The sequence below is a fragment of the Aegilops tauschii genome, chromosome 7, assembly GCF_002575655.3.
Source record: "Aegilops tauschii subsp. strangulata cultivar AL8/78 chromosome 7, Aet v6.0, whole genome shotgun sequence".
Classification (NCBI taxonomy): domain Eukaryota; kingdom Viridiplantae; phylum Streptophyta; class Magnoliopsida; order Poales; family Poaceae; genus Aegilops; species Aegilops tauschii.
The window spans coordinates 287,779,297-287,788,912 of NC_053041.3; positions in this window are offsets into that span (position 1 = coordinate 287,779,297).

Sequence of the window (9,616 nt, forward strand, 5' to 3'; positions counted from 1 at the left end):
CTCATTTAAACTTGATTTGATGTGTTACTCTTGTATGCATCATCTCTTGCCATGAGTAGCTTCATGTAGCCTTGTCATGCATCATACTTGGTTGAGCATCATGTCATGTTTATGTGATGTTTGTTTACCTTGTTGTTTGCTTCTTTCCGGTTGTGCTCCTTCTCGTTAGTTCCTGTTTCGTTGCGATCGTGAGGATTCGTTCGTCTACGCTTGGTTCGTCTTGGTGGCTTCATCTTCTTCATGGACTCGTTCTTCTTCCTAGCGGGACTTCAGGCAAGATGACCGTCACATTGGATCTCACTACTATCATTGCTATGCTAGTTGCTTCGTTCTATCGCTATGCCGCGTTACCTACCACTTGCTTATCAAGCCTCCCAAATTGCCATGAACCTCTAACCTTTGTCACCCTTCCTAGCAAACCATTGTTTGGCTATGTTACCGCTTTGCTCAGCCCCCTCTTATAGCGTTGCTAGTTGCAGGTGAAGATGAAGATTGCTCCATGTTGGATTATGTTTATGTTGGGATATCACAATATCTCTTATATTATTAATACATCTATATACTTGGTAAAGGGTGGAAGGCTCGGCCTTATGCCTGGTGTTTTGTTCCACTCTTGCTGCCCTAGTTTCCGTCATATCAGTATTATGTTCCCGGATTTTGCGTCCCTAACGCGGTTGGGTGTTATGGGAACCCCTTGACAGTTCGCTTTGAATAAAACTCCTCCAGCAAGGCCCAAACTTGGTTTTACATTCGCCTAACAACCTATTACCCCTTCCCTTGGGTCGGCCAACCCGAGGGTCATCTTTATTTTAACCCCCCCCCCCGGGCCAGTGCTTCTCCAAGTGCTGGTCCAAACCGGGCGATGTCCGGTGCCCCCTGGGCAACCAGGGTCTATGCCAACCCGACGTCTGGCTCATCCGGTGTGCCCTGAGAACGAGATATGTGCAGCTCCTATCGGGATTTGTCGGCACATCCGGGCGGTCTTTCTGGTCTTGTTTTACCATTGTCGAAATGTCTTGTAAACCGGGATTCCGAGACTGATCGGGTCTTCCCGGGAGAAGGAATATCCTTCGTTGATCGTGAGAGCTTATCATGGGCTAAGTTGGGACACCCCTGCAGGGTTTTAAACTTTCGAGAGACGTGCCCGCGGTTATGTGGCAGATGGGAATTTGTTGATATCCGGTTGTAGTAAACTTGAAGTAAACTCTTCTAAAATACGCCAACCGTGTGCGTAATCGTGATTGTCTCTTTTCGGGGTTGTTCGAGAGGAGAACACGGTTTTTGGGTTATGTTTGACGTAAGTAGGAGTTCAGGATCACTTCTTGATCACTTCTAGCTTTTCGACCATTCCGTTGCTTCTCTTCTCACTCTTATTTGCGTATGTTAGCCACCATATCTTGCTTAGTCGCTGCTGCAACCTCACCACTTTACCCCTTCCTTACCCATTAAGCTTTGCTAGTCTTGATACCCATGGTAATGGGATTGATGAGTCCTCGTGGCTCACAGATTACTACAACAACAGTTGCAGGTACAGGTTATGCGATGATCATGACGCGAGAGCGATGTTTACTTGTGTTGGAGTTCTCCTTCTTCTTCTTCGTCGATCTAGGGTTAGGTTCCTGGTCGGCAGCATGGGCTAGCAGGGTGGATGTCGTTTGAGTTTCTGTTTGTATTCCTCCTTAGTCGGATGTTGATCTTATGTATGATGTTTTGATGTATTCTGGCTGCATTTGTATGCCTTGTATGTATCCCCATCTATTATGTAATGTTGATGTAATGATATCCACCTTGCAAAAGTGTCTTCAAGATGCGCTTCTATCCTTAGTGGGACCTTCGAGTTCCTTTAGGATAGAGTCGCATCTTGGGCGTGACACATACCTAACTCTGTAGGCTGACAGAGCGCATTAAATGCGCCGCTCGACATAACATTGTCGCTTGCCCGGCAAGCCTTGCCGGGCTGCTTCGCCAGCTTTGCGCCTGCTCGCTTGACACGTCGCAAGACGGGTGTCGTCTGTAGGTATTTCCTGTAGAAAGAGGCTGCCATGTGGCGAATGGCTGCCACTTAGTCACTTTGTGGCTTGGCACCGCATTGATCGATGACATGCGTCGTGGTGAGGTTGTTTGGTGAGGTGGCTCTGCCTCCGCGAGTCCCGGCAGGCCCTACCGGGATGTCTAGGATGTTTTTTTCCGGCGGTGGCCCCGTCCTCGCCAAGCTCTCCTGCCCAGCAAGGGAGGTTCTTCTTCTGGTGATTTCTTACTTCTCTCGCTTGGCCTTGGTCCTCTTGATCTGCATGTTGGTCCTTTGAAGATCTTGATCTCTTGTACTTTGGCCTGACATTGGTGATGTAATCTTGCTCCCGTGCCTGTGCCCAGTCTGGGCGACGGACCCAGGGTTTGTTGCACCGACACCCTCCAAAGGAGCCAGACCTCTGTGTGGGATCCCAAGCTACCCTTCTAAGACCACGTGGAACTACTAGTGAGATTGACATCACCTCTGCAACATAAATTAAGCAAATGTGAGTACAAATGTACTCATTAAGCCTTACATCAGAACTACCTACATATGCATCGGTATCAACAAAGGGGTTGTGGAGTTTAACTGCAGTAAGCCAGCTTTGACTCAGTGGCTATCCTGAACTAAGACTACGAGTAATTTTTTGGGGGTAAGAGAGCTCACACGAGTCGACATATTCACCATATTAACACACCACTATGGATTCTCTCCCGTCTCCCTACGAGAAGGCCATCCATAGCACTCATGCTCATCTTGCGCATTTTAGGGGTATCCACTTCAATTTATCTATGAACAATATAAGTCTCCAAGTAGTCCATATCCGTGGACGTGGCTATTCGAATAGATCATATTACCTTGCAGGGGTGTATTTCTTCACACAAGCTCTCACCATTACCACCATATACACGTCATGTATCTCGGAAACCTTCAAGCGGAAGCCTGGCGAGGGTGTCGGCAACCACCTGACTAACCACGCAAGACTCTAGTCCAGGTTTATCCCCTATCTAAGGCAGGACTCACAAGGGAAGTTCGGCCGAAGTTTCCATCACGGCCCCAAATGACGTGTGCAGGGTTCCCAATTTCACCATCCTGGTGCCACTTGGTACACCGGGCCATTGTGCCTAGTTTATTACAAGCCCACTTGTAACGGGTGCCACTTGGTAGACTGCTAGCACAACCTACAAACTTGAGAAACTAGTTGCAACTCCTGGATAGAGATCAAGGCGGTTAATAAGCGAGAGGGTCAATTAAGTATCCCAATGTGTGGTAGTAGTTGTTCTTAGATAACATACACATAACTCAGTTCCTAAGGATGGTCTCCAGGAGACAACCCACTATGTAATCCTACATGGCCTCTCATTGCTACCTTTACGAAATTGTGTTCACACACTTAGCTCTTACAAAGTAGGACATGAACACGACCATTCCAATTCATCGCCCATATGGATCAGACTCGACACAACTCTAAGCATAGCAGGCATAACAAGCAAGCATGGATGAGTAGTCACAACATGGCTCAAGCAATTCGTACTCATGCTAGAAGAGTTTAACTATTTACTGTGGCAACGATAGGTCATGCAGAGGAATGGGTTCAATTGCCACAACATGTAGCAGTTGAATCATTGTTGTCCTAATGCAATAATAGACAGCAAGAGCAAGAGAGTGGGATTGTATCGAAATGCTCAAAGGTGGTTTGCTTGCTTGACACTTCGAAAGATAGTATTGTCCTTCATCGGTGTCAATGATCACAGCATCGGAATCATCTGATACCGAGAGGGAACAAACACCGACAAACAAGAAGGAACACAATTAATGCAATGCAACAAACATGATGTACCATCATGACATGTTAACATACTGAATTCACCTACTGCAATAATCAACAATTTAATTGAAGTGTAATTATTGCAAATATAGCATTTCCAACTTCAAAACAAAAGAATTAAATGTCATTTATATGTTTCGTCCTAAATAGTGGAGTTAACTTGTTCAAACATGCATGATCATGGCATAAACAGATTCTTCATATATTTTTGATAAATTTTCATACATAAATTATTTTCATTGGTGTTACGGTTTAATTTCTCTGATTTTTAGAAGTTTAGCTATTTTCTGGAATTAATAAATTATTTCTGAAATATAAATCATCACAAAATCATTATAATGTTATCTCCGCGCCAGCCTTACGTCATTGGGACAACAGGGTTGACCAGGGTCAAACCTGATGTGTGGGGTCCACGCGTTAGTGGCACAGTGGTTAAACTGCTTTAATTAAACCTAAACTAAAGTAAATAGTGGCTTAATTAATAACGGGGGCCCAGCTGTCAGTGTCATAGGGGTGATTAGTGCTAATCTAAACCGGCCATGAAGAAGAAGCGGTGGAGTTGCCCATCCGGCCAACTCCAGTGACGAGAGGTCACACGGCTGGGCCTGCTAGAACCAGCACAACGTGGTGCGTCGAAAGGTGCAAGCGCCACGGGATGGGGTTGTCAGAGATGGTGCCGGTGGCGGTGTTCAGATGCATGCGAGCAACTGTGCTAGAGCATACGATGATCAAGGCAAGCAGGCAACACAACAACTAGGGCACTCTAGGAGCACGATGGATAGCAGCAGGGCTCGAGGGGGACGCGACAACAGCATGAACAACGATCATGGCGGACAGTGACAATGGTTCATCGCGGGGCAGTGGCTAAGGGGTTTGCTTTCTCTCTACGTGTTATTTCTATTTTTGTTTTATTTTCTAATAATTCAATCTATTTTGAATTGGACTTTCAAACCAAACCATTTTTTCTGCTTCTGAAAACTATTGTGGGAGTTAAATGGATTATTCCATAGACCCACAAAATGTTTTCAGAATTATTGGAGCTACAAAATATAATCATAGGAATTTATAATTCCAATGCAGATACTTATTGTATTAATTCAGAGACCAAAAATGTCCTGAAAAAATATGCATAATCTCTGGTTGAGGCTTCCACCTTTTTCCATAAATCATGAACATTTTTAAGGGCATTTTGGGTTCATTGAAAATATTTTAGGTTGAACCTATTTGAATTACTTTGGTGCTACGGTTTGGTCATCCCCAATTCAAATTTCCTTTGAATTTAAACATGATGCATGTATGCTTTAATGCAACTAATTACAATCATATTCTAGGGTTGTGACAACTCACGCCCAATAAACCAGAATCTTGTCACGAGATTCAAGACATAGGGTAAGAGGAAGAGAGGACACCAAACTAACACAATCCTCATGATCCAATTGCCCTTCTCAAAGATGTTGATTCATCACTTCATGTTGATCTTGTCGTCTTTGCTTTGATAAATCATCCAACACGATGATAACAGAAAGCATCTACAGGAATCGATCTTCTTGAAGATCGAGCAACTCAAGATCTACTCATCGAGTGAGACGTAAGAACATATCTTGAGATGGGACACAAAACACACATCACGAGGGATGGAAGAAACGGATGGCGAAGGTTTAATTTGGTAGGCAACAATTCCTCGCGTAAGAATATGGTGAATACATAGGTCATTGAAACACTACATACTAGGCTAAGGAAATTCACAAATGACCGTTTGAAGGAATTGGAAAGAATGCCATACTCAGACTGAAAAGGAAACTATTGTTATAGAGCAATCAGCATATGGAAGGCACATTCCAATTGATACCAAGGATATAACCAAGTGACTAAGCGTGCTTTCAAGAATTTTAGCATCTCCATATTCATCAGGATTTGCCAACACCTATGCCAAGGATGTTGATAGAACTACATACCACCATGAAGAATAATGATGGGGTATGTAGATGGAAAGGAAGAAAACACCTCCTTAGATTTCACCTTGACTATGCCAGGGGAACGAAATCTGGATGATCGGCCGAGAGACATTTAGCACTCCGCTTCTAATGTTCTCCTTGATGTACTAGTGTAACCGAGTTATAGGTAGTTTGTTATCTAGAGCATCAAGTAAAGGTCAGACTTTGGAAACATAATAGATCTATAAGGAACAACTTCTGGAATAAGCCATATGAAATCCTCATGGGGAGTGGCTACTCTTGCTGAACAAGATACTATAACATTACTTCTTCTTGATAAGTTTATTAGCCACGACATCCACTTTTCTGGTTTAGTAAGACAAATATTATAATTCTTGGTTGTCGTTCCAACCATCATGTCTGCTTGAGTTTCAGATCTGATTGGTAACATAATACTTCAGACTCGGTATGTCTGAACAAGAAATTGTGCAACACAAATAGATAAGATGACATTGCGTGATTATCGAGAAATGAACTATAGCAACAAATCCAAAACATGAGCTAGATTCCAAGTCACATGTGAACACACTGTCCAAGACAAGCATGACCACATAGAAATCTTACAACAAAATACTATCGGGTTTTGGTTGGGACCATCATCGAGGATATCTAAGTCTTGTGACCATGGATTAGCACTTAACTTATTTTCCTGAAAAAAATCAGTCAGTGGCTTGGTGTGCTAGGGAATACATATGGAATGGAGGTAGTGAGCCTATCAAACCATAGAATACTTTACACATTCATGACTAACTTGGGAGAATTCTAGAGGAAGCAAAACAACTTTCTCGAATTCACGGGCTTCAAATGCACATGAACTTAGAGGAAGTCGCTTCTTTCACCATGACATATACTTCATGGGCTAGCACCAAGATAATGTTTTCAAAGGTTTCCAACACTAGCTTAAATGTTCATCATGAATCATGGAGAAGATAAAAATGTTGCTAATGGGTCCACCAACAACTCATCAAAATTTCCACGAAGATGGAATTCCATAATTATGTGAACAAGGTGATAGTATTGGTCAGACCAAAAGATATATTATGGTGTATGATCGAGGGATCAACCACAAGTAAGGCAACATTACGACAATCGTTGGTTCTGACTTTAATTTGACGATAGCCCACACTCAAATCAAAGCTTGGGTAGGACAATAGATCATGAAGATCAATCAATAAAGATATCATCTTTCTTAAACACACACACACACACACACACACACACACACGCACACAGAAGATATCCCTTTGAATGAACTAAGTTAGGCAAAGCTTTTATCTTCCAACTCACCAAGTTGACGTTCAGATTAACCAACTAGTTCATGGTATCCAACACAGATTCTTGGAGAAGTATGGTTTAGAGGAAAAACCAACTTGATCACGAACTCAACATATCAGTCAAGGGACATCCTGGTAATACTTCTGAGAAGATATTCAAAAAAATCATGAACCACCAATATGTTATAAAGCTCGAGAACAATCTTGATTTTGAGGCAATATGATGTGGTCAAATAAGCAAGGGATTGAAAAACTCCTAACTCATCAATCAAAGTGTGCACCAAGAAAAATGTACTAGGTAGTACGATCCATCGTAGTATCGTGATTCAATAACCAACAGACTAAGAATGAAATTACTGTCCATTAACTACCAAGCAACAGGTTGCTAGGAGTATTGATTTCACACATCATAGTTCTCTTGTTGGTATTCCGGTTAGATGCTGGAATGGCATTCTTGGTCCACGAAATACAAATACTTTGGCCCAATCCTAGATATGGATGAGGTATTGGAGTTTGTTTCTCCTAGTTATTCTAAAATAGAATGACTTGTTGGACCACAGGAATAATAGGCATCGATGAACACGAATGCACAACTACTCCTGACTATCAATTGATAGACTAAGGTCGGAATGCAACTAAAAAGGAAACAACTCACAGGAATGCATCATTTTCTGAGTTGTGGATGCATAAATTAGCATGTCGAACAAGGCTCAACATATTTTTCCGGATAACCATGCAGAAAGGTAGGATTGGCGGTGTCACAAATATCGAATGGGGAACTCATCAAGAGCACTCTTGTCGTGATATTTTGGTTCAAGAAGAACGTCTGCCATGGCTGGTTCATGGCATTGGAAGAATAATATACCATGGACCTCGAGGACTAGCACAAATGTTACTAATATTCAAAAGGACCGAGAAAACACTATCAATGGGAGTAAGTAGATTCGATCTTGGGTCCAAGAAACCAAAAATAGAATACCTACAAACTAAATAACATCATGAGATGCTTTCGAGAATGATAGCCAGAATTAATACACTGGGATCACAAAAACAAAGGCTGGACTACTGAGAGGTTTCTCTAAGATATCATGGTTTCCTAACAACTACAACAAATGTGTCAAAGCAACAAAGTACCTCAACACAATGGTAGTGTGGTTGGTTTGGCCAAAAAGACATCGGGATAGGAAGAAATGATTTGCAAATGCATTCGACTAGTTACAAACCTTGGGTAACTCAGACAACATAACAGCTATACGGGCATGACAAATGAAACAACCTACAAGACAATGGACAACAAAACAATGGAATCCTATGGAAAACACCGATCCAAGAAGACAACATCTTCCCTATAAGTCTCTAGTATAGTAACTTGTCATCCTGAGAGATAGATGAGAAAGCCTAGTTTCTTAACCCCGTAGAAAAGATGAGAGTGACTCAGAATCAGAAGGACTCAAGATGAGGAGTAAAAAGAGCCTTACCTTCCCTTCGACAATCAATTCCCCTATATAAATAAAGCATTTCTATACTCGACTTTGACCAGTTTGGCTAGGTGATTCTACAGGCAGTCAGGCTCTGATACCAAAGCTGTCAGGACCCCAATCCTAAGTGACACCAATCTAGCATCTAACACATCATATAACTTTGAGGCCTCACGCACGGTAACCCATGGCTGCCGCCTTTACCTGGGCCTGGACCGTTCGCGTCTTTTGCCTCACGTATATGATTGTGTTGCTAGCATCCATATGACAGAGAACCCGGGCTGACATGACTAGTCATAAAACAAGGTGGCACAAACATAGAGGGACATGCAAATGTAACCCAGCAATGCATGTGATGGTCAGCAGCGAGTGTAACTAAGTCGTAGCAAATCTACAAGGACATAGTAAACACTGCATGGCATTTCCCCATAGGGACAGACATAGGAGCAAAGATGGATACATGTCGGTCAATCCATGTGTTCCGGAGCAGTAGTGAACTACCATGTCTCATTGGAAGCACTAGGAGGCATTTCCCCATAAGGAAGGACACCAAGAATAAACAACTAGGTGTTGGATCCCACACATACCAAGCATTTCAATAACATACACACAATATGCTTGATATGTACTCCCTCCGTTCGGAATTACTTGTCTCGGAAATGGATGTATCTAGAACTAAAATACGTCTAGATACATCCATTTCTGCGACAAGTAATTCCGAACGGAGGGAGTAGTGGTATAACATGGCAGCACAACATAACTCTACGACTCAAAGTATTTATTTAAGAGCCCCCGAGGAGCCTTACATAGCATGATATTACAAACATGGGTCTGATGACCCTACATACAAAGTCATACAAGAAATAAGCACATGCCGAAGCTTACCCTGTCTGAGAACAAACAGATGAAAAGAAAGAAAGATAGAAAGCGTGTCTACCTACAAGACCCTCCAAAGGAAGCAGACCTCTGTCTGGAATTCCCAAGCTACTTGTCGAAGCCCACATGGAACTACTAGTGAGACTGACGTCTCC